This window comes from Dermacentor andersoni, chromosome 7 (genome assembly GCF_023375885.2).
Source record: "Dermacentor andersoni chromosome 7, qqDerAnde1_hic_scaffold, whole genome shotgun sequence".
Lineage (NCBI taxonomy): Eukaryota > Metazoa > Arthropoda > Arachnida > Ixodida > Ixodidae > Dermacentor > Dermacentor andersoni.
The window spans coordinates 123,980,037-124,006,620 of NC_092820.1; the positions used below are offsets into that span (position 1 = coordinate 123,980,037).

General features: G+C 43.1%; 1 protein-coding gene across 6 annotated transcripts in view; it reads left to right on the forward strand.

Annotated features, from left to right (window-relative positions):
- The window catches only part of LOC129385630 (uncharacterized), a 71,781-nt gene extending 49,132 nt beyond the window's left edge, over positions 1 to 22,649 (forward strand). For 4 of the 6 annotated variants that reach the window (XR_011895814.1, XR_008613102.2, XM_072289316.1 and 1 more), the window contains 3 exons: positions 930 to 1,271; positions 3,839 to 3,977; positions 22,442 to 22,649. The gene's annotated coding sequence lies outside the window, so the exon portion shown is untranslated. The remainder of the gene's footprint in view (positions 1 to 929; positions 1,272 to 3,838; positions 3,978 to 22,441) is intronic. The other 2 variants (XM_072289318.1, XM_072289317.1) reach the window with 2 other exon arrangements.
- The last annotated feature ends 3,935 nt before the right edge of the window (positions 22,650 to 26,584 follow it).

The window sequence follows — 26,584 nt, forward strand, 5'->3', positions numbered from 1 at the left end:
TCCATAGCGACAATCGTACTAAAAGGAATTCTGAATTCCATCAGGGCTGGCTGCTCTTATAGTATCTAAGTTTAGTATGAGATTGAAAACACCTTCTAGGCTAATGTTGATATTATCAACAGCATATCAATCGTTAGTTGTAAATGTTGAACGACTGGAATCATCCGAGGCGAATACTGACTGAAAATCGGTATTCGTAAAAAAAAATCTTCGTTAAAAAAACTGAAATGCTTTTCGAAAATTGGGATGAAATCAACCGCGAGATTGAGGAAGCCTACTTCATGCATGTCAACCGAAACGCATGCGTTAGCCAGACTTCTATCTTTCTGCATAATAAAGAAACAGTTTTTGAATGGCAAGATAGGCTGGCACTCTTTCACCACTTGCACACACACACACACACACACACACACACACACAAACGCACACGCACACGCACACGCACACGCACACACGCACACGCACACGCACGCACGCGATCGCATTCTCTGTATATTTAATCACTTGTTTGAAAAAAATAAACTAATTGTTAGTCTGCACTCGTATCATGCACTTCGTTTTGTCCTTCGTCCAGGTTGCGCTGTACTCCCATAGGAATGTGTTCAGTCACCAACTCGCTCAGCTTGCTGTGTTAATACAATCTTCAACCTGAATATGTCAAGCTTACTGTTGTGTTAGTATTGTTTTACAACCCTTGGTCGAATTTGCACCGGAATAGAATTCAATATTTTCATTATTACCTCTGTAAATTACGTGGTAATAGATACATGGTGATGGTATTTATTTTTCTGCACTGCCTTTCTTTTTGGCGCATTGGTCAGACCTGCCGCATGAAACTTGCTCTCTACACCAATGTTTTGCGTTGTTTTCTATTTAATAAGTCTCTTAATTCCTTTGCTATTTACGTTTTCCGTGGTTCTCGTTCCCAGGCTACCGTCGGCCCGCCGACTATCTCCCAGTGTCTATCCTTTGGACACGGCCGCTACCTGTGGACGGCGCTGTTGCTGGGGGCCGCCGTTCTCAAGACTGTGGCCCGCAGGGACCTGGCACATTTTGTTATGCGCAGCCGATGTCCCCTGAAGCTGCGGCTGGTCAACGAACTCCACAACACGGCGTATTGTTTAGTAGGAGTGTTTGCCATTTGTGGTCTACCGGTTATGGATGCCCACAACCATGAGCGGTGGCACGGACTCCTGCTAACGGTATACGTCTTGGGCGCCACGAGAGACGCCATCTGCAAAATGAAGATACTGCAGATGGTGTCATCACCGGTACGTGTTTTCACTATAAGCATCTGTGCATAATTTTGTGATGGATTAGGGGACATGTGTGAAGAAAAATATTTCCATACGGAGGAAAACGATTGGTCATCTCAATATCACGAAGCATGTTAAAAAGCATGCTTTTCTTGTTCTTTATGTAGTTTACGATTATGCACTTGCAGCTAGGCTAGTTCTCAGAGTGGAGGTAGAGGCGTGCACAACGGACACACTACGTGTCATGACGCGATTCGCTCCTATTATGACAAAGTTTTCTTCACCTCTTTTCTTTTTTCGCGACTTCAAGTTTCCTAATATAGTTTGGAACAATAATCTACCTGACTTATTTTACTTTCTTATTCAAAAGAATTCTTGGATATTTCTACTTCATTTTCTTGAACTCGATTAGCTACACAAGACACAAAAATCACCCCCAATACTCTAAATATTCTCGATTTCATCTTAACCAATCGTCCCGATTATGCCTCTTTCATCCATTACTTATCCAGCATTATCGACCATCTAATACTAAATATTCACTCTAATACTCCATTTCCACAACTTCCAAATAGTAAAAGAATCCTTAGAGACTATAAGAGAGCTAACTCTGAATCAATAAATGAGCCAAGTCCATTTCTTAAGATATTCTTGAGTGATTTTGAAAATCTTACTGTGCAGTCAAACCAGAATATATTTTTGACAGAGGTAAATCACTCCATCAAAAAGCACATCCCAACCCGTACTATACCTTGCAACCCGCACGCGCCTAGGTACAACACTCATTTAAAGCGGCTATCCAACAAAAAATAAGACTATCATTCTGCGATGCAATCAACCACTGACTCATGTTAGAAAGCCTTCACGTTAGCGTCATGCGCCTATGTAGCCACACTCAAATGCGCTCAAGAAACATTCTTATCAACCACATTACCATGTACGTTGACAACTAACGTAAAAAAATTCTGGCGCGTCATACATCCTCCTTCCAAAAATTCTATCCCTCTTAACAATTGGTCTGGGAACCCTGTTCCCAAAAATTTATGCGCAACTTTTCTGAAAGATACCTTTGTTAAAAATTTCTCGTGCACTACAGATATTGAACTACCTGTCTTGAGGGACTAACTTTTTAACCGTCTTCAGTGAATGCTGAAGCTCCCAGTGGTATTTGACTAATAGATTCAATGAAGATACATTCGTCACCTTGCTTTGGTAACATCAGTGATAATTTTCTGAAAAACACCTGCTCTTGTAATTTCATTATATTAACTAAAATATTCCAACAATCGCTAAACACATATAGAGTTCTGTTAGAATGAAAGAAGGAAAATTATTCTTTTGCGCAAATCCGGCGGCAAATCATCACCTACCAATTATCATGAAACGGTACCTGCTTCAAACTACTAGAACAAATCTACACTAACCTTGCGGATTTTCTTGAGTCGAATTAATTTTTTCGCCATCACAACCCGGATATAAAAATCATTCTCATACGAATCGCAAGTATTAACGTTTACTCAAAGACTGCACCAAATATTAGACCAGTCTTCTTTTGCTGATTTCATCTGCATAGACTTTTCGAAAGCCTTTGACAAAGTGTGCCATATACACTTGCTTTATAAATTAAGCAAGTTAAACATTGATCATAGTGTTCTAAAATGGATAGAGTCACTTCTCGTTAACCATTCCCAGTTCGTGACAGCTAATGGTCATAATTCACCGCATAGCGACTTTCAATCTTGTGTGCCACAAGGCTCCGTCCTGGGACCTTTCTTATTCGGTATCTACGTTGATCCCTTACCTTCAGAAATTACTTATGACGTTCACTTATTTGGAGATGAATGTCTCATCTTGAGATAAATACCTAACGAGCACGAAATTACCCTGCTTTAGGCCGACTGTCATAACGATAGCAATTGGTGCCGATAGTGGGGCATGGAACTTAAGGTTAACAAGTATAAATTTATGAGAGCATCCCGGTCTAACGATAACCTTCCTGTGTACCACCTGAACAAAGTTGCTTTAGAAACGACATGTAAATGTAAGTACTGAGGCACGCATATAAAATGTAAATTATTGTGGAATGATCACGTCGAATACTTAATTAACCAAGCCAGCCGCTTGCTCGAGCAGCCAGTAACGCACCAATTTTGCGTGTATTTGCGGGTTACTTTGACATTTGCAAAAACTTTCATGAAGCACGTATTGAGCCACAGAAAGCTGTATCAGGAGATCATGTTGCTCCACAATTCTGTCATTGACATTTTTAATCTAAATATAACTTTTGGGAAGTTGAACAATTAGAGACCTCCAAATGTGTAGTTAGGCGGAATGCAAGAAAATAATATGAGCATCTCCAAGTGACGGCGGACAACAATACTTTGGTTCTGTCCAGCTATGTGACATTTGCAAATTTTTAAATCTGTGTACATAATAGTGCGGACACCCAGTATATATATATATATATATATATATATATATAGAGAGAGAGAGAGAGAGAGAAGCTGTTTATAAACTATAATTCCTTATAATGTGACACTGACACATTCGTAAAATGTACCGGCTGTTTTCTGTTACAGCAGAGCGTCGCGAAGGCAGCCGCTTTCATGAGGTTCTCCACGAGACTCGCAGCCTATTTTGTTTTCACCGCCGGTATATGTAAGGAGATGCTGTCCAGGTACGGCCGTTTCTCGGCTGAGTACGAGCTGTGGGTAGTGATAGGTAAGTGAATGCCGATTTTTCCATTTCAGTTTTCGTGGCTACTTGTTTGCAAAGACTCTCTTTATTTTCTCGAAATATAAATCTTAGATAGAGAAAGGAATAAGTCTGCGTACAATAATGGTGAGCGTCAATGGGAGCGAATAGCCGAGTGATTCTAGCTAGGTATTTGCTTTAATTAGAAGTTGATGAGGGCAGTCATTCATGAGCACTACACCAAAATTTTGAATTGTTCAGGCACTCACAGCTGTCACAGTGCAGTGCACGCCTCACCGAGCTATACTAGTTATGTTCAGTATCACAACTGTCGTGTGAGAGCACATGGCCATTGCATCAGCACCTTTTGGCTGCAAAGGTTTGACAACCGACCATCAGCAGCTGACCACCGCAAACACGGGTAAAATAGCCAAAGAACGATGGCTATTCACATATTAAAAAAAAAAAAAAGATCACTTGCGCTGGTTAGATTCTTGTCGCCCTTATCTGATGTTGATGTAACATAATTTGTGATTTATCTTTTATTTTTTCATACACGCGTGAACTTTGTATAAAACAGTTTTTAAAGAAGAATGCAATCAAATGCATTTCACAGAACTTGTAGGTCAGTGGAGCTTACCATACGGGTATCATATAAGCAGGTAGAGGTGTACTTAGTCTCCTTGATCCCACAGGAGTTGCAGTAACTTAAACAAAGAACAAAGGGAACACTACGCTGGCAGCTGTGATCCCTCGTGTGCTCTATGCTAACACTAAACCCACACCCCTACATCGCACTCGCTGCATCTTTGCTTCCTTACGGACGGCGCTGAATGTGCACGTGGTTGTATTGATAGGCTGCCGAATTTTCTTTTGTTATTCATAACTCCACTGAATGTAAGCGCCAGCTTGTACAGCAGATGCGAATTGTAGTTTTGAGCAAACTAAGGTTTTGTAGAGTTCTAGTTTTGTAGACGTCAGAACAGTAGAAAAATTACGATCAAGATATCCTAACATGCGATTAGCATTAGCATGCATATCCCATGACAGATCGTTATATATGGGAAGGATAAGGTATTTGTTAGTGATAAAGTATGTTGCCACTTTTGGAAACCACGTTTTCGTTCAAAAACAGCGAATTTCATTTTTTTATTATTTTAAGAATCTACAGACATTCAGAATTGCGCTGCTGCAAAAATTATCTCTTTATCTGGTTCTGTCGAAAGTTATGATGTTTCTGCAAGTACCAGCAGACCTCTCTAAAACTAAAACTTACTTTTTGTGAAAATGAAGCCTACATTTAAAATTTTAAAAGAAACTTACGTTCGTGCACAAATACGCAGGATACATTTAAATGAGTTTGTGACGACGTATTCTAAAGGTTGATAGGATTGAGCAATGGTGATCGTAATCATTTCTTTATTCAAATTGAACACATTGCCATGCGGGCCGCACGACGTGACATCGTGTTTACACTGCAGCGACGCGTTGTACTGCCATTTAATGCTATTGTTTCATCACTTCAGTTACCTACATTGTTGTCTTACATCACATAACAAGCTGTGGCTATGTTACGAGGGAAACAAATGCCGAAACGCAAGTTTTACGGCAATCGGTGCACGACGAACTATTCTATGAAGTGTGAAGTGAATATTGCTGTTTCCGCAAGTGAAGTGAAACTGGGCCAGCTGCAGGAAAACTTTTAAGCGCCACCGGAAGTGTTGTGGTACAGGGGAAGAGGATTGTAGATGTCGAAATTCTTTTCTCAGTTTTGTCGTCGCTGGCTTGCCCGGAATGCAAAAACATTTCACTGAAGCTTGAGGAGCGTTCGCGCCAAGGGGTATGTTTTGCATACGCCGTGTTATGTAGTGCATGTGTCCACGAACGTTTGTTTTCCTCACCAAAAAAAAAAACAGCAAATGCAGCTGAAAACAACGTTCTGCTTGTGTGCGCTATCCGCCAGCTGGGGAAAGGAACTACTGGTATTTTGACATTTCCGAAGGGTATGAATAGACCACTGCCACTTTGTCATTCCGCCTATGACAAGGTTTCTTGCGAGCACTTTGATGCCGGGAAAATTGTCGCGTCTAAGTCAGTGATGGATGCTGCTGCAGAAGTGCTCCAGGTTGTCGGCAGTAACGAGTGTGGCGTATCGGGGGACGGCCCTTGGGAAACGCGTGGGCACTCTTTGAATGGTTGTGTCTCTCTGATATCAGTAGTCACAGGAAAGGTGATTGATGTAGAAACAATGTCTAAAAATTGCAAGGCATGTTAAAATATAAAGAAGTCAATATCAAAATTCAAGGCAATGTTAATCTTCTCCTTTGATATTAATGGAATTTAATGATTGAGCCGGTTCCCAGAGGTCAGACTGCTAATCAACACTACTAAATTCAAGTACTAAACAAAGTTCGTGAAAAAATTAGAAAAAAGGAGTCACATTTGTGGAGTGATGGATGGCTGTTGCACCAGGACAATGCACCCGCTCACACGGCCCTATCTGTCACGCAGTTTCTGACCAGTAAAAACATTACTGAGATGGGGCATCCTCCCTATTCACCTGATTTGGCTCCATGCGAGCTTTTTTTGTTTCTTAAAGATAAATCTTGCTTAAAGGGAACCCATTTTACCTCAGTTGAAGAGGTTGAGGCAAAAACGAAGAATCTCCTGAAGGGCCTTCCAAAAGCCTCGTTTCAGAACTGTTACCAGCAATGGCCGCATTGAATGCGGAAGTGCGTCAATGCTGAAGGGGGCTACATTGAAGGTGATAATGTCACAGAGAACTGATTCTGTAAGTACAATAATTTATTGTAACAGTCTCGTTTTTTTGTGTCACACCTAGTATATTACATAATCATCTGCAACCAGAATTATTGATTGGGGTGTTATACACTAGGCAGATTATTAACATAAATCAAGAAGAGCAAAGGCCCCAAGACAGATAGATGCCCGTGGCACTCCGGATGCAATTGATGACATTTATTTACTTATCTCTTTTTTGTTTTCAACACTGTTAGCCCTGCCGGGCTGTTACAGGGTGGGAATACACAGCAGAATGTTCACGCAAAGAATGCTTTCAAATTTTCTTCAAAAGGGTCAAGCGTGTTATTCGACGGAAATACACACGAAAACCATGAAAAGCTATTGGATGTGACATGTTCAGCTGTATTGGGAAGCATATATATATATATATATATATATATATATATATATATATATATATATATATATATATGGCTGAGTAGTTCACGCTGGCCCCGGTAATACATTGAAGAAAAAGAGTACGAGGTACGTTGAACAAGCACAGTGTATTTGACTGACGTTTTGGCAGGCGCGCCAGCCTTTGCCAAAGTGACTTTGACTTTGGCAAAGGCTGTTCCACCAGCCGAAACGTCAGTCAAATATACTGTGCTTGTTGAACGTATGTCGTCGTACTCTATTTCTTCATTACATATAAATATATATATATACATGTGTACAGATTGTCACACATTAAGGCAAGAGCAAGCAACAGTACCAGCACACACACACCAAGGGACGGTTCTCCAACTGGCGCGGGATCGTTTTTTCGTCATCGTCTTCTTCGCCGTTTTTGCTGGGCACGCAATGCTGAACGTTTGCTGCCTCAAAACACCAGATGGCATTATTTCCCCTCCCAATTAAGAATCGACACGATGCTCAAACACAAGACGTACACGGAAAATACACAAATCAAGTAAGACAAAAAAACGAAAAGGCGCTAGCACCTACACGTACATGACATGAGGCAAATTAAATGGTTTCGGTGGTAGGGAACAAAAAAAAAAACGCTTCGCAGTTAATTAGAGGACGACGGGACTACGGCAAAAAAATAAATAAAGAAAGTTTGTTTCACCACTACACTATATTAACATCACCGTGTAACATATGGCTTAAGGGGAACGACAAGTATAATCTTTGCACGTGGTAATCGGCGCTTGAGCGGTGGTAGGTCTCCGTCTGGAATCACCTTATAGTTCACGTCGCTTACAGCCTTAGTACTGTGTATTGTCCGATGTACTTTCTCAGGAGTTTCTCGCAGATGCCTCGCCGTCTAATTGGGGTCCAAACCCAAACTTGGTCATCACGCTCATTGTAACTCGCCGATGGTGCAGGTTGTACATCATTTCCTCTGCGCACTGCTGCTGTCTTATGTGCACACCAGCAGCCGACGCGTTTCGTCGGCGCGCTGAATGTACTCCCCGACGTCAGGAGCTACCTTGTGGAGCTGATCGACGTCTTCATACGGAATCATTACGTCTAGCATACTTTGAACAACTCGACCATAAACGAGGCAAAACGACATGAATCGTGCAGTTACCTGCGTGCAAGAGGTCTACGCAAACATTACGTATGGCAGGATTTCATCCCACGTTTTGTGCGGCACATCCACGTACATAGATATCATGTCTGCCAGTGTTTTGTTTAGTCTTTCTGTCAAGCCGTTAGTCTGGGGTGGTATGCCGTGGTTTCGATGACTCGTGTAACTCAATTTGGAGATGGCATCCAGAAGGTTCGCCGTAAAAACTTTCCTTCGGTCAGTGATGATGAATGACAGCGCGCCATGCCGAAGCACCATGTAATGCATAAAAAACTCGGTAACTTCAGAAGCTGTACGGCATGGTAGTGCCTTTATCTCAGCGTAACGCGTCAAGTAATCAGTTGCGACAATGCTCCAATTATTGCCGGAAGAAGACAAGGGAAATGGTCCAAGACGGTCCAATCCAATTTGATGAAACGACGTACGCGGAGGGTCCATGGGTTGTAGACGGCCTGCAGGTTTGAAGGATGGTGACTTGTGGCGCTCGCATTCATGGCATCCTCTCACGTAGCGTTTGACGCATGCAATCAGTCTAGGCCAGTAGTACAGTTGCCGTACCTTGTCCAGAGTCCTTGAGCAGCACAAGTGGCCAGACATCGGCTCGTCGTGGCAGGCTAATAGGATGTCGTCACGAAGGGCTTCAGGTACTACTAGAAGATGTGGTTTGTCCCCGGCACCTGTGCTTTTTGTATCAGATGCGCTCTCGTAGGCAAAATGATGACAGCCTACGTGAAATAGGGCGAGGAATGGACGCCATGCTGCCTTCTATGGGATCGATGATTGGCCTTAACTCAGCGCCCGATCGCTGTTTAGTGAGTTGATCCGGCCCGCTGAAGGCTCCCAGGTAGTCGTTGTCGTCTTCCTCGCCAGGATTCTGAGATTCAACAGGTGCTCGTGATAGTGTGTCAGCATCTTCATGTCTTCTGCCTCACCCATACAACGATGGTGATGTTAAATTCCTGTAGTCGCACACTCCAACGTGTCACTCATTCAGAATGGTATCGGAGGTTGGTCAACAAGCACAAAGAATGATCTGTCACCACTTTAAATGGCCGCCCGTAGAGATACGGTCTAAACTTTGTAGTAGCACAAAAAACCGCGAGGCACTCCTTCTCTCTGGTGGAATAATTGGATTCTGCGTGTGACAGAGTGCGGCTCGCGTAGGCGATAACTCGTTCAGTGCCGTCTTGCCGTTGCACCAGGATGGCTCCGAGACGGATATTGCTGGCGTCAGTGCGCACTTATGTGTCAGCATCCTCATGAAAATGACCGAGCACCGGAGGAAAAGACAAACGACGTTGTAGCTTCGCAAAGGTGGTCTGCTCTTCATTAGTCCAGAGTAATGGTACGTCGTCACGCGTAACGCGAAATAGCGGCTCTGCAATCTTCGAAAAAATTTGAATGAAGTGTCGATACTATGCATACCAGCACAAAAATAGTCGCACAGCTCTCTTGTCTTTCGGAGCTAGGAAAGGAGCTTCGGCACCAGTCTTCTCGAGATCAGGCCGACCACCTGGTGCGCTCACGACTTGACCAATTAACTCTGGCTTGAGTGTAATATCAGTCAATCGAGTGGCTTGGAGTACATTCTGAAAGCGTCAAGGGCGTTTGTCAAATGTTTCTGAGAAAACAACGACATCATCGAGATAGACGAGGCTGCCTTTCTATTTGAGGTCAGCGAGAAAGGTATCCATCATTCGCTGGAATGCGGCTAGAGTGCAACAGAGGCCGAAAGGGGGTACTCTAATCTTGTAAACGTCGTCCGGAGTCACCAAAGCAGTTTTCTCCCGGTACCGCTTATCTACTTCAATTTGCCAGTAGCCACATTTCAAAATCGATAGAGGAGAAATAATTCGCGCGCCTCAGCCTGTCCAGAGAATCGTCGACAGGAGGTAACCAGCAGACGTCATTCTTTGTGAAGCTGTTTAGCTTCCAACAGTGCACATTTAACTGATGTGTGCCATGTTCTTTAACAAGAAGGACTGGCGATGACCAGGGACTGCACGAAAGCTGTATTACGCCGTCTTGAAGTGTTTCCTTCACCTGTGTATGTATCGCATGTCGTTCCGTCGGGGAAACACAATAAGGCTTTTGCCGTATGGGGGGCACGTCGTCATAGGTGATGATGCGGTGTGTTGTAATCGATGTTCGCGTATCTTCGACGACCATGCAAATCAAGAGTGGAAGTCGAGTTAGAGCTCGCGCAGGAGTTGTTTGTTTTGTTGAGGAATCGTTGTACTAATGTCAACGTTGCGTAGACGTACTTCGACAGTGCCGATTGCCTCGGAAACAAAACACACAGTTTCATCGGCGATCAAGTCGGTGTAGACGATTACAGTACCGGGGAAAAGGTGCCGATGTTCCTAGCTGAAGTTCGTCACAAGAACCTCACAGTGGCCATCATGGAGATTAATAAGGCTTCTTGCTACGCAAACACCTTGAGAAAGCAGGAGCGAGCGATTGCTTTCTGTGACCGTTTCATCGTGTAAGAGTCTGTCACATGCCACATGAACCACGACACTTGCATGCCGTTGTATTGTGACAGCGTCGTCGATGACACTAAAAGATGGTCGAGGGTGGATGGTGTTGTTGGTCGTCGCTGTGGCGCGCTTTGTCGAGAAAGTGATGAAGTGTTGTTGGATGTTGATGATGGCTCCGTGCTCGCCGAGAAAGTCTGTGCCGATGATTACGTCTCGAGAACACTGATGAAGAATGATCAAGCTGGCAACAAAGGTAAGAGACGCGAACCTGCATTCGTGCCGCGCACATGCCGAGTGGTGTGACGATGTGCCCTCCAGCTGTACGGACCGGCGTTTGATTCCAAGGCGTCGTCACTTTCATCAGGAGTGTGGTCAGTTTATCGCTGATTATATAGACTAATCCGCTCTAGTGTCCACTAAATCAGTCAATTCACGACCGTCTAGCAGTACAGGAATGTCCAAGGAAACTCTTCTTCCGTAATCCGCAGGTACTGTCATCGTCGATGCATCGTGCGTCCGCGTACGTGTCAGTAGGACACCTTGAGTACGTCAAAACTGAGCGGCTTGGTCCCCGAAGGCCGTTGTGGTTAGTTTCCCGGCGCGGGCTGGGCGACCGACCCTGCAACACACTGGAATACGCACGGCGAGCCGAAGAAAACCGTCGCAGCGAAGGGGAGCGTGACTGGTGTCGAGCTGATGGGGATCCGCGCTGCTGGGCAACGTATTCTTGAATTTCAGGAGGACGCTGGCCAAACCTAGGTAGCGGTGAGTTTGCTGAGAATCCCAGTAGCCTGAGCTCTCGATAGGAGCACTGTCGGTAGGCAAGCCCAGCTTCGCCACAGTTAAAGCAAAGGGGAGGGCGATCAGGCGATCACACCTATGAGTTACTTCGGGCCTGTCAGTGATCCTGGTAACCCGAGGCTACTTGGACGAGCTGTAACATCGCCAGGCACGCGTTGCGAAGCGGGGAGGCACGAGGGGCTGGTTGCCTCCAAGCTTGCGAATATTCCAAACGGGGGCTGTCAGTTCTTAGCGGTCAAACTTCTGTGTTGGAGGGTGGTTCTCTTAGCGCATGCTGGACTGCGTCACGGAGAGCGCTGGACAAAGAGCTGAGCGTTGTCTGTGAGGGTAGTTCTTCATGGACTACGGAACGAATGAGCAATCGGAAGAAATTTACGTGGCTCCCGAGAGCCCCGAACGAGTCCGCAGGTGAGGCAGCGTTCACTTGGCGCTCGTATGATGGTACACGCTGCCAAAGAGTCTGTTCCATAGTGACAGCGTCGGAAAGAAAATCTGGCATGGTCTTGGAAGAAATGTGCACGGGACTGCCGAACAGCTACTCTTTCACTCCGCGCATCAGGTACCCCACCTTCCTTTCTTCCGACATGCTGCGGTAGGTTCGTCAAAAGGGACGCTTCATGTCCTCGACATACATTACGACATCTTCATTTGGCATTTCTATACGTTACTGGAGATCACTCTCAGCTCGCTCTCTGCGGTCGGGGCTCGAATACGTCTCAAGCAGCCAGCGTTTGAATTCTGCGCATGAAGTTAGGGCATCTGCACAGTTCTCATACCAAACGCGTGCGTCATCGTTAAGACTGAAACATACGTTTTCAGTTTGTCTGCGTCATCTCACTTCTTGAACGCGGCAACACGTTAATAGTATACCAGCCGATTTTCAACATCCTCATGTATGACGCCGTTGATGGGATTCGACGTTCGCGGATTGAGTAGCGTACAGTGAATCGGCGTTGTGTCTTCCGAACCGGTTGGGGTGGTCTGAGCTGCAATTTTCCCTGGGAGGAGTCCAAACTCAGGGGCCTGTCCACGGACCCTTCTGCTGGCGCGGTGTACAGCGTAACCACCCGTACGTGGCGGGAGCTACTGCTGTTCGGAGGGGTTTGGTGCATAGATTAGATTACCCCGCACCTCTACCCGTTTGTCACGCGCTAAGGCAAGAGCAAGCAACCCTACCAGCAGCCAGACACGAAGGGACGGTTCTCTAGCTGGCACGGAATCTTCTTTGTCTCTCTCTCTCTCTCTCTATGTATATATATATATATATATATATATATATATATATATATATATATATATATATATATATATATATATATATCTGTGTGTGTGTGTGTGTGTGTGTGTGTGTGCGTGCGTGCGTGTCTGTATGTAAAGTCTTTAACTGAACACTTTCAGAAATTTTTGACGCTTGCCTGCAGCAGCTCGCCTAATTTCTCCCCATACGCCCCATTTTCATCAATTTCACAAGTGTTGTGAAGCTAATACAGGGCCTCAAGTTATCGTCTAGTTGGGGGATTGACAACATCAATTCACAGTTTTTGAAAAATACTGCTGTTTATTCCAGCGTATACTCGGCGCACCATTTCGCCCAGTCTGTTCAACACTCCACAATTCCAGCTGATTGGAAGGTAGCAAGGGTGTTTACACTCTTCAAACAATGCTTATCTCTTATAGATACTCTTATATCTCTTATAGATACTCTTATCTTGTTTCTTTTCTTGAAAGCAACTCGTTTTTTTATTTCTTGCCTGCACTGCTTTCGAAGGAATTTTTCTTGCTTGACTTAACTCTCACTAATCGCATCGGCATTAGATAGTGGTTTGCTAACCGACTGTATCATTCTAGACTTTGCTAAGGCTTTCGATAAGGTGTCACATCAATTACTCCATCGTAAAATTAGTTCCCTGAATATTGACCCTAATCGTTTCAAATGGATTGAATGTTTCTTGACTAAACGCTCTCAGTTTGTATGAGCTAACGACTCGTTATCATCACTCTGTGCCGTCACATCTGCTGTTCCCTAACGTTCTGTTTTGCGCCCCCTACTCTTTCTAATACATAATAATGATACTTCGGTTAATGGAGATTAGTAGAGTTTCACTAGAGAGTGTCCTATCTTATAGATATCTTGGCCTTCACATTACTAACAACATATCCGCACGCATGCACATCGAATATGCCACTAGAAATGCGAACCACTCCCTTGGCTACATGAGCAGAAACATCTCTCAGGCTCCATCCCGTTTGAAGTTACTTTTGTCATATTCATCAGCAGAAGCAGCCTGTTTTATGTCGAATGCAAGTCGAAGGCCTCTCCCAGCTAACTTCAATTAACCCTGTCCTGCATCAACCGATTCCAACTAGCTCCCGCGAATTTTCTTATTTCATCGCTCCTACCTAGTCTTCTGCCGTTCTTGACTGTGTTTCCCTTCTCTTGGTATGCATTCTGTAAGCCTAATGGTTCAACGGTTACCTAACCGGCACATTACGTGACCTGCTCAGCTCCATTTTTTTCTCTTGATGTCAATCCGAATATCGGCTATACCCTTTGATCTCTGATCTAAACCGCTCTCTTTCTGTCTTTTAACGTTACTCCTAACATTCTTTGTTCAATCGCTCCTTGCACGGTTCTTAACTTGCCTTCGAGCCTCTTTATCAGTCTCTAAGTCTCCGCCCCTTATTTCAGTACTGGTAAAATGCACTCATCTTACACCTTCATTTTCAGTGATAGTGGTAAGCTTCTACTGAGGAGCTGACAATGTCTGCCGTATGGGATCCAACCCATTTTTATTCTTCTATGAATTTCCTTCTGATGATCAGGGTTCCCTGTCAATTGTTGACCTAGGAAAACGCTCTCCTTCACAGACTCTAGAGGCTCACAGGCAATACTCGTCTTGTTCCCTTGTCCAGCTATTCATTATTATCTTTGTCATCTGCATATTAATCTTGAACCCTACTCTTACACTATCTTTGTTTAGTTCCTCAATCATTTGTTGTAAAACGTCTCCGTTGTTGTTGAATAGAATGATATCATCGGCCAATCGATGGTGGCTGAGATATTCGCCATCATTCCTCAGTTATAAGCCTTCCTAGTTTAATAGCTAGAATACTTCTTCTAAGCACGCAGTGAATAGCATTGGAGAGATTGTGTCTCCCTCTGTGACCCCTTTCTTTATGGATATCCTCCTGCATTTCTTGTGTAGAATTAGGGTAGCTGTGGAACCTCTGTAGATATTTTCCTAGGTATTTATGTAAGCATTGTGCACTACCTGATTACGTAATGCCCCTATGACTGCTGGTGTATCTACTGAATAAAATGTTTTTTTTCTTAATCTATGAGAGCCATATTGAGAGGCTTATTGTACTCTGCGGATTCCTCGATAACCTGAATAATGACATGGATGCGATTTGTTGCAGAGTATCCCTTCCTGAAGCCATTTTGTTCCCTAGTTTGTCCAAATTCCAGTGCGGATCTTATTCTATTGCAGAATATTTTGGTAAATGTTTTGTATAATTCTGGGAGTAAGTTAATGGGTCTATAATTATTCTTTAACGTCTCTTTTATTGCGGATAAGTAGAATGTACATTCTTCCAGTTGCCGGGGACCCTTGCAGTCAATAAACACTTCGTGTAAAGAGCCGCCAGTTTTCTAAGCATTATGACGCCTCTATCTGTCATTAAATGGACTTATTCCGTCTTCTCCTGCCGCTCTTCCTCGATTCATGTCTTGCAAAGCCCTTCTGACCTCATCGCTAGTTATAGGAGGAGTTTCTGTATCCTATTCATTAACATTTCTAATTGAGGTCAATGACTCTTCTGGGTGCTGTACAGGTCAGTATAAAATTCTTCCGCTGCACTACTATATCTTCGAGATTCCTGATGACCTTACAATGCTTACCTTTCGGTGCATGCATACGTTTGTCCTTTGTCAAGTTTCTTTCTCAGTGATTTCAGGCTGCGTCCTTATTTTACGGCTTTTTCAGTCTTGCTCGCGTTATAGTTTCAAATACCACTTATCTTCGCCTTTTTGATCAGTTTCGAAAACTCCGCGAATTGTTCTCTTGAGTTGGCCACTCTCATTCTCTGTCATTTCTTTATTAGGTTCTTTGTTACTTGGGAGAGCTTGCCTACTGTTTGCCTTGGAACCTTGCCTCCCACTTTAATGGCTGCCTCTGAAGCCAGCCTCGTTACGGTTTATTCATTGCCTCAGTGTCATCTTCATCTCTCTGTTCTAAGGCTGCATATTTTTTTGCAAGTACCAGCCTGAATTTGTCTGCTTTTACCCTTACTGCTTCTATGTTGACCTGCTTCTTCTTGACAAATTTTACTCTTTCTCTTATCAAATTGAGGTCAATTATAGCCGTCACTAACCTATGATCACTGCACTTTACCCTACATATACCTTGCACATCCAGCTCTATGGTGGGATCAGCAGGAAGTATGAAATCAATTTGATTTCTTGTTTCACCATTAGGGCTCTTCAGGTCCACTTTCTGTTGCTACGCTTCCTCAAAAAGGTGTTCATTATTCGCACCCTATTCCTTTCTGCGAATTCTACCAGCACCTGTCCTCTAGAGTTGCTAGAGGCAATGCTGCAGTTGCCAATTGCTTGTTCACCAGCGTGCTTTTAGCTCACTTTTGCATTGAAGTCGCCCCTTACTACAGTATAGTGAGTTTGAAATTTTATCATCGCTAATTCAGCATCTTCATAAAACTGCTCGACTTCTGATCGTCGTGACTGGATGTTGGAGCGTAGCCTCGTACTACCTTTATAAGTTTAATAAGTTTGATTACGACTAGAGCTACCCTCTGAATAATGCTGCAGAATTCGTCAATGTTGCCCGCTGTGTCCTTATGGATTATGAATCCTACCCTGTATTCCTTCTTATCTGGGAGACCTCTATAGCAGAGGACAAGTCCCTTATTCAGCAATGTTTATGCCTCACCAGTTCTAATCCCACTAAGGACGATGATATCCTAAACAATGTCCGATAGTTCCTCAAAGAGACACGCTAAGCTAGCCTCATTCGACAGAGCACGCTAAATAAAGGTTGGCTTTTGTATAAAACACTAATACGGCCTCAACTAGAATATGCGTTATTCATATGGGACGCCATAGAACTCATTTCAATCGATGCTATAGAATCTGTTCATAATCGCTCAGCTCGCTTCATCCTTTAGAAATATTCTCGCACAGCTAGTGTTTCTTTAAAGAAATCCATACTTGGTCTAACTAATCTTGCCGTTGGTAGAAAAATTGTACGCCTTGGCCTTTTCCACAGCATTTTCTTTCTTAACCAGACACGAAAACAGGAATTTTTTCTTCAGTCCTATCATATATATCACCACGCGGTGATCTTGGCATAAGGTTGCGATGGCTAGCTGCAAAACAAGTGTGCTTTCTAATTCTTTCTTACGTAAGACTAGCGCTGAGTGGAGCTACCTTCCGCCTCTTATTGCCTGCATTGAAGACATGCTATCCTTAAAAACAGCCATCACTATGGATATCATTTAACAGGCATCTGCATTACGATTTCTGCTTTTTGCTGTGCTTTCTTTGATTGTTTTGTTTTTCACCCAACCACCCCCTGTAATGTGGCTGTTGGCCCTGAAGGTATTGTAATAAATAAATAAATACATAAATAAATAAATAAATAAATAAATAAAAAATAAATAAATAAATAATAATTAAAAATTAATCAATTAATTAATTAATTGTTTCTTGATGAGATGGTCTACTTAACGCGGCGGACACTTCTTGCACACAAAAACATTAAAGTTCATAATCACCTAATTATTAGAAATCTGCTTATGAACATTTTAACCAATGACATTATGGACCATATTGCAATTTACAAATTATAGCTCTGGAGTTCGAAAGGCAAGTCCACTTGGAACAAATTTTCAGGATGACACACCCGCGATGGTTGCTTAGGGGCTATGGTGTTTGGCTGCTAAACATCAGGTCGCGTCATCGAATCCCAGCCATGGTGGCCGCCCTTCGATGGGGGCGAAATGCAAGAACGCCCGTCTACATAGATTTAGGTGGACATTAGAGAACCCCAGGGGGTCCCAATTTCTAGAGTCCCTCACTACGGCGTGCCTCATAACCACATCGTGGTTTTGGCATGTAAAAGCACATAATTAGGTTAAAACACGATGACAGCAGCTTCGAGGCATTAATTGCCAAGCACTGCGGAGAAACGCATTAGCGTTCCGATTACTTTTGGGCTTCAATGGAGGACTTTTTGTGAAGAAAGTCACTAGAACGCCAATGCAGTTCTCCGCAAAGTTTTGGAATATCTCGAAACTGTTGTCATCCTGTGAATTCATTCTACGTGGATCTGACTTGTGAACTCCACGGCTCGAATTTGTAAATTGCAATATGGGCCACAAGGTAATTAGTTAAAAACATAAAGAATTTTTGTTAATTAGTCGATTACGCATTTAAATTTTTTTCAAGTAATATCCACTTTCTTGTGTAGATCAGTTGGCAAACTAGAATTGTGCTATCTGCCAAAGGCAACCTTTAAAAATTTTCGAAAGTGTTCGCTGAAAGAGCCCGCATATAGCACAGAAGATACGAGACGCACGTGAAAACACATTCTTTTTCGCTGTCAACAGTTTCGGCTGGAAGACCGGCCTTGATCAGAATGACGCCAGAGTCAACTTGACCAAGGCTGGCTCAGCATTCATGGTACCAGAGTGTGATACCAAGCATGTTGTATTTATTCTTTTATGCTATACCAACGGAGCCAGTGTACTTTTGCGCCACCATATATATATATATATATATATATATATATATATATATATATATATATATATATATATATATATATATATATATATAATGCGTGGTGTTATGCGCTACCTGTGGTCAGTAGCTTTTTCAACTATTTTCGTTTCCATACATTTCTCATTTCTTTAATCCAATAAGTACAAGGTTTTTTCCATATGCTGTCCTTGGTGTCTTCGTCGGCTTCTCATGATATGATTAACTAAAATCGGGCTCCTCAGTTTCCTTTCTTCTTCTCGTTGATATATCTCTATATACCTCTACAACGTGACCAACATCGCACACGTCTTTTTTACACTTTCACAATCCTAAAGCTAACACACTTAAAAAAATCTTCACACCATCTGCTGTGTTCGCAACCGTCACTTTACGTGTGCAAAGTGGATTCATGTCTTTCAAAGGAAGGAGTGAACTCGGGGACACCTATGTAAAAACATTGTAAAGGAGAAACTGTTTTCTTGGCAATAGCTGCCCTAAATTTGATGAGCCTTTTTGCATTTGAAAGAAAAAAAAATGACTTCTAGGCATTGCTATTAGAGCATATGTAAATCAGGCTGTCAAAATTTGATACAAGAATTGTTAAAATCACATTTTCAACAATAGAAGCTACCTATCAATTTTAGAACTGCCCAATTAGGCAACGATATGATATCACACTTCTTTATATTTAATACCACATCATCATCAGCAGCAGCAGCATATTTTATATCCATGGCAGAACGAAGCCCTCTCCAAGTGATCTCAAATTACCCCTGTCCTGCGCCAAGCGATTCCAAGCAGCGCCCGCGAATTTCCTTATTTCATCGCCCCGCCTAGTCTTCTGCTGTTTTTTACTGCCCTTCCCTTCTATTGGTACCCATTCTGTAACCCTAATGGTGCAATGGTTATCTAACCTACGCATTAAATGACCTGCCCAGAGAATACCTGATTGATGGCATGGATGTGATCCATTATCGAGTATCCCTTCCTGAAACCTGCCGGCTCCTTGGTTGAATAAAGACCAATGTTGGCCTTAGTCTATTCTAGATTATCTTGAATATTTTATATAATACTGGAAGTAAGCTAATGCGCCCATAAGTTTTCCATTCTCTAACGTGCCCCTTTTGTGGATTAGTATAGTGTTTACATTCTTCCAGTCTTCTGGGACATTTGCAGTCCATAGACACTTCATATAGAGAGCCGTCAGTTTTCCAGGCATTATGTCTCCTCCATCTTTGACTAAATCGGCTGTTAGTCTATCTTCTTTTGCCGCTCATCCTCGTTTCATGTACTGCAAGGCCCTTCTGATCTCATCACAAGTTATCGCAAGAGTTTCTATATCCTGTTCATTACTGATTGTAATTGTGGTATTGTGACGCCTCTGGGTACTGTACAGGTCAATATAAAATTCTTCCGCTGCTTTTACTATATCTTCGAGATTGCTGATGATATTACCCTGCTTATCTTTCAGTGCATACATCTTGGTTTGTCCTATGCCAAGTTTCCTTCTCGCTGATTTCAGGATGCGTCAACTTTTTGCGGAGTTTTCAGGCTTTCTCAATGTTATAATTTAGAATTTTACCTTATTTTGTCTTTGCTGAGCAGTTTTGACAGTTTCGCGAATTCTATGTTGTCTCTTGAGTTCGACACTTTCACTTTTTGTCGTTTCTTTATTAGGTCCTTTGTTAGATCGCAGAGCTCGCCTGCTGGTTGCCTTGGTGCCTTTCCTCCGACTTCAATTGCTGCCACTCAAACCAGCCTCGCTACGGTTTTATTCATTGCCTCCAAGTCATCTTCATCTCTCTTTTCTAAGGCTGCACATTTCTTTGCAAGCACCAGCATGAATTTGTCTGCTTTTACCATTACTGCCTCAAAGTTGACCTGTTTCTTCTTCACCAAATTAGCTCTTTCTCCCTTCAAATTGAGGTGAACCCTAGACCTCACTCACCTATGATCCCTGCACTTTACTCTACCTAACACTTATCCTGCCCTTTGCTGGGATCGTGGAAAGTATGAAAATCAATTTCATTTCTTGCTTCACGATTAGGGCTTTTTCCAGGTTCACTTTCTGTTGCTACGCTTCCTAAACAAGGTGTTCAATATTCGTAGCTTAGTCCTTTCTGCAAATTCTACCAGCACCTCTCCTCTAGCATTCCTAGAATCGACGCCTTAGTTGCCAATTGCTTGTTCACTAGCCTGCTTTTCCCCACTTTTGCATTGAAGTCGCTCATTACTACAGTATACTGAGTTTGCATTTTTGTCATCGCAAATTCAACATATTCATAAAACTGATCTACTTCATCATCATCGTGACTGGATGTTGGAACGTCGTAGGACCTTTGATCTATATCTCTCATCAAGTTTGATTACGACTACTGCTACCCTCTCACTAGCGCTGTAGAATTTGTCAGTGTCGCCCGCTACATCCTTATGGATTAGGAATCCTACCTCGTATTGCTTCTTATCTGGGGACCTCTATAGCAGAGAACATGGCCGTTAGTCAGCCCTGTATAAACCTCACCAGTTCTTCTAATCTCGCTTAGGCCAATTATATCCGAAACAATATCTGATTTATTTTTTATTTATTTATTTATTTATGATACCCTCAGGGCCAAAGGCATTACAGAGGGGAGTGGTGTTAATATTCAAGTAAAACGCACAAGAAAAATACAATATTCGCTCATTATACAATGTTAGCTATATCATTGGAAAAATTACGTAAAATATTAGCACAATAACATGAAAAAAACCTTATTTATACATAGTTGTCTAGAAGATTTCGGAAGCGATGGTTATCAATGATAGATACAGCATCAGAAGGAAGGTGATTCCAGTCGCGACTAGTCCTGGGCAAAAAGGAGTGAAAGAAATGCTTAGTGTTGCAAATGTCAATACCAACTTTGTGGCTGTGATCGATGCGATGGGATCGGTAATGAGGCCTAGAGATAAATTGGTCGCGCAAAACAGGATGATAGTACAACTTATGAAAAAGAGTTAGTCTGGAAATTTGGCGGCGCGCAGACAGGGATGGGAGAGCAAGATTAGACTTCATGGCAGTAATACTAGCAGTTCTATCGTAGTTGCACAAAATAAACCTAACGGAGTTATTTTGAACAATTTCTAGTGCCATTACAAGCTTGTCCTGACTTGGATCCCATATCGAGCATGCGTATTCCAGCTTGGAACGTATTAGTGTTTTATACAGCAATAGTTTAAGTGACGATGGCGCTCTAAGAAAGTTACGATGTAGGTAACCTAACATGCGGTTTGCGTTGCTAGCTATATGTTCAATATGAATGTTCCAGGTTAAGTTAGTGGTAATGTGAATGCCAAGGTATTTCTACGAGATGACTGATTCTAATTGAACATTGTTAAGGTAAAAAGGAGATATGGAGGTCTTAGTGCGGGAAATGTGCATTGTTTTACATTTGCTAGTGTTAAGTTCCATGAGCCACGTTTTGGACCAAGTAGCAACCGCATCTAGATCGGACTGTAAGTGGGTAGTGTCATTAACAGTTCTTATTTCACGAAAGATAACACAGTCATCAGTTCACAATGGCAAAGCCTATAGCGCAATTTAAAAAACAGGGATGTGACAGTGAAACAGGATTGCGCTGTCCGGTTTCTTTGTCACGTCCCTGCTTTTTTTTTTAAATTGTGCTGAAGGCTTTGCTATTATGAGTAAACCGTAACAATTAGCCCAAGAATCAGCCTTGTTGGATAGCTGATAGTTACCCAAAGAGTTCTGTAAGCTAGGCGCACTCGACAGAGTTCGACTGTTAAAAGTTGCCAGGTTCAGTGCTCATTCGGACATTGTAGAGGTATTATACATGGCTTTCAAATAAGCCATTAAGATGCGAGTAGAACCATTGCGAAACCCCCGTAAACAATCTAAAGTATTCACATAAAGTATAAATGTATCAATCAAATTCGCCCTCTTTGAATTTCCTAGGCCATGCAGTTTACGAAATTGCCATATCTGTTTTTGGTGCAGAGTGTGCTTTCAATAGCATTAATTGGCAGGGAGGCTTGAATGAGATAGAGCTTTTTTTGAAAAACAATGCTTAGTTTTTTTCTTCTTTTCTTTCAGGCCACAAGTCCTTCGTCTACGCGGAGATATCGATGGCTAGCCTCCATTCTCTGGGAGAAATGCTTCTAATGTTCGTCATCAATTTCTAAGTGCTCGTGCTGACTACCGCTACCAGTTTGTGTAAAGGCCGAGTTTTTTTTTCACTCTTAAATGTAGAAGATATAATTTGAAAGTATAATAAATATAGCTTCAGAAAAACACCTCCAAAGTTGGCTGGAAGTGATTTTTTTGCGATATTCAAGCCAAATTTAATTAGAAGAGGCTTTTAGCTCGGGGACCCCTACCTAAATAAATGTAAAAGGATAATTCTTTTTCCCGGCAACCGCTGCCCCCAATTTGACTAGCTTTGTCACATTTAAAGAAAATTAGAATCTAGTGACTGTTGGCTTCGAGCTTTTATTTACGTCGTCAAAATTTTTTTACAGACAGCGGCGAAAATTGATGGCAAGTCATCAAGTGACCTTGCCTAAATATGAAAGGGGTACACTTGCGTACACATTTTGTCACGTACTGTCGCGCTCAATGCGAGTTCCAACGCCAGCGTCCGTTTATTTTTGTCTGTGAAGGCGCTGGCATGGTACGTGGATATGCCAACACACATACAAAAAAACAAGAAAACTGATGAAGAGCGTTGCTAATAATGCCATACGACAACATCACCAAACAAAAGTGCGTGCCATAAAACTACTAAGCTGCGAGCAAACGCATGAAAAAACTTGGCTTCGAACACAGGCGTGTGAACATAGATGGCATGAGTAAAAATGTTAACCTGAAGTAGCAATGAAGCGTAATGTACGTCATCATAAGAGACATAGTACGAATGTCACTGATTTGAGATGTGAAATGCATAGGCATGTGTATACTCGAAACATGCTATTTTATGTAGGATAGCAAACATTTGTCTCCGCCATTGAACACACAATATGGCATTAGCGTTGGAAATATTATATGTGGGGTCAGTATGCTGTGAGAATGTGCTTGAGCTAAAACAGGGCTCTTATGCTTAGTGCTGATTAGCCAAAAGATAAGCTGCAACAGAATTAGCGAGTACCAACCGGTGAACATCTAGCCTTGTACACCTGTGACAGGCAATGGACAGTCGTCCTGATGGTTATGGTGGCGTGTATTACTGCAACGTATTTAAGTAGGCATTATTCGTGCTCCAAATTCCTTGAGTTGTCAAAGCAGATGTCATCTGGCACGTGGAAATACCATGAAAAAGGAAATGACTCAAGAAATACAGGTATTGCAAGTGTAGAAGTCAGTATCGAGCATGTACGAAAGTCAGGATAGTTTTACTTCTTTACGCAGCCCATATACCAGGCATCAAGAAGGAGCGTGTATGGCAATGGACTGTCATGCACATTACCTAAGCTGTATTTCTCAGAGTTTGAACTTGCACTTACGGCGCAAATACCTCAGACGAACCACAAAAGGAAGATACGACACACACTGGCGCCGACTAACCGCTTCTTTATTTCTTCCTCGTCGATGCATATAGTGGTGATATCAGTGCATCAATGACACCTCTGAATTTGAATTCCTGCGTTTGCGTATGAGATAATTTGCCAGATCTCAGTAAGGTAATCTGTGCGCCTGCGCGTCATCGAGTGTCATCGCTCGCTGCAGACCGGTAAGGCGGTCTCGTGTTCCGGCACAAAGCCTGCTTCGTCAAACTCACCTCGGCTCCTGTAACGAAGAGTCGAGGACGCGCGTAATGTCCTCCGGACACAATTGACTTAGTGACGCCGTGGCTAGAGGGTTGCGGCTGCCTTCCAGGAAAAGTTTGGCGCCGCTGTCGCAACTGGCTGGCAAAACTTGCACCTCAGCAGGTCGTTCTTAACACCACGAACTCATTTCGGGGCGGTTTTTTTTTTTTTGTACTCAGCGTCTATATTTATATCTTGTCACCAGTGCCTCATACATCCGAACTCAGCCACTCACATTCCAAGGACGAAGTGCGTGTGTCCGCCTCGTCGCTTTCACAGGTCACGTGCTTTAATTGGCAATCTAGAGAAGAGGTTACCAGCGTTAATTCTAAGAACGTTTGGGACGGCGACGTGCTAATTTTACCTCATGGCCACGGCTCGTCTAGATTGATCGTGACGGCCCCTGGCCTTTGCTTCTGTGAGGGGTCTGCATTTCTTATACCGTCTTAAATGGCAAATTCCGGCGATTTTTCAATATCCACCGAGGTTCATAAAATTTTGATTATATGTTCTCTTTTGCACTCTGATCATCTATACCAAACAATATGACTGCAAAACATTTAGTTTTCCTGCAAATAAATTTTAAAGATTGGTTGCGTCTTCCCGAATCATGACGTTTTGCTGGCCACCCTGTGTTTGTGACGTCAGAGACTACGCCGTCACTGTTGCCGAAATCGTCACTGAAATTGCCGCTGGCAATTTCGGAAGATCTGTAAAAGCTCCCAGTGTCTTCAGGAGGCATCATCAGCTTTGCTTTGCGTTAGTGCCACGTATACTGCGTGTTTAGCAAGCGTTCTGCGTGTTTACACTGTGCTAGTGTAGGATCTGACGTCATAAACTCATCGTGACGTCACACGAAGCAGCTACCCGCTTCGGCTTTGGTATCTCGTTTATTGGTTATTTAAAATTATTCATGAATTTATACGCAAACTGAACCACCCTACCGGTGACGGACCTGTCAATGCCAATTGAAGATGACATTATCCCAATGTCGTTAAAAAAAACGCCGGCGTTGCCCTTTAAACTCCACTCCCGAACATTGAACTACTGTCCCGATGACCGGCTGTCACTTGCGTTATCGAAACGCATCCCGTTGTAACTGTTGCTCTTTCGACTGCGCCACCAGGGAGAAGCTGGCTGAACTCAATCCCTCTGACGCACATTGCTGTCGGCTACCATATAAGCCCAGACTCGAGATGTACTCGCCTGTTTGGAGAAGCACAGACTTGCCACAGCACAGCACCAGTTGTATTGCAATTCTGCAGCCATTTATATTGTTTGTAAAACACGAACATTTAACAGAGATCGGAAAAAGACAATGCGAGGATTAGCACTTGCTTTAAACTGCTGTGGGTAATGTTGAAATATCAATTTACGTTGGTAGAAAACTCATAAACCTCCGTGTTGTCTTTTTGCGGTTTCACTTTGAGATGTTCATGCTTTACACTCAATATTGTGCCAGAACTAGCCCAATCAGTTACGCAGTGTAGCCACCTACTGTGCAAGTAAGTTCCGATGGCTTGTTGGAATCTAACAGGGCCGGCTGCTTTGTTTACATTTTTGTACAAGGCATACGAGTCCTTTGTGGCAAAACATCCGAGCACTGTGGACACAGAGACAAAGAGGCTCAATGTCCTTAAGCACCTGGCCACCATGCTTCGGGATGCGAAATAAAGATGGTTTGTGTGAGAAATGAGATGTGTGAGTTTGTGTGATGGTTTGAGATTAAGCCGTCGAAGGCGTCACCTCATGGAGTTGGTCGATGGTGCCAACGGGCTTCTAACACCAATACAATTGCTATCGCAATAAAGGTATTATGGACATGAGCTCAGCTGAAATAGAAGCAAGGAGCATACATAACAGGGGACTGCAGGTAAAAGTTTGTGCTGGGGATGCAAGTACCTAAATGCACAATTGAAACAATGTAACGTCCCTATCAACCGTTTTAGGGCGCACCTCCTAGTCCGCCATTCCAGCGGCGAGCGTCGCGGCGTTGTCCCTCTGAAGCGAGCGAACGAGCACAGCGATAGATGAAAGCGACCGCGGAGCGCAGCTGGAGATTAAAGCAGAGAGCGCGTGGAGGAAAGCACAGGAGGAGGCTACAGTGAAAGCATGAGGTGGAAGAGTGGAGAATGAAAGTATGGCGAAAGGGTGAGGAGGAAAGAAGAGTGTCGCACGAGACTACTAGATGGCGCCATAGTATTGTAATCTGATCGTATGCGCGACGCCAATAGTGTATTACTTTGTGGATACTACCGCTGGAGGAACCAGACACAGTATGTGTGGTTCCTCGTGTGTGTCCCGTCTTGACGTGCTGCTCTTTCTCTGACAATGAGCCCAACTAGCCCGTCAGTCAATCCTTGACATGACGATTCCTGCATCTTTTGTAAAGTTTATGAGGCTCGTTCCATGCTATATATGTTGTTATGTCCAC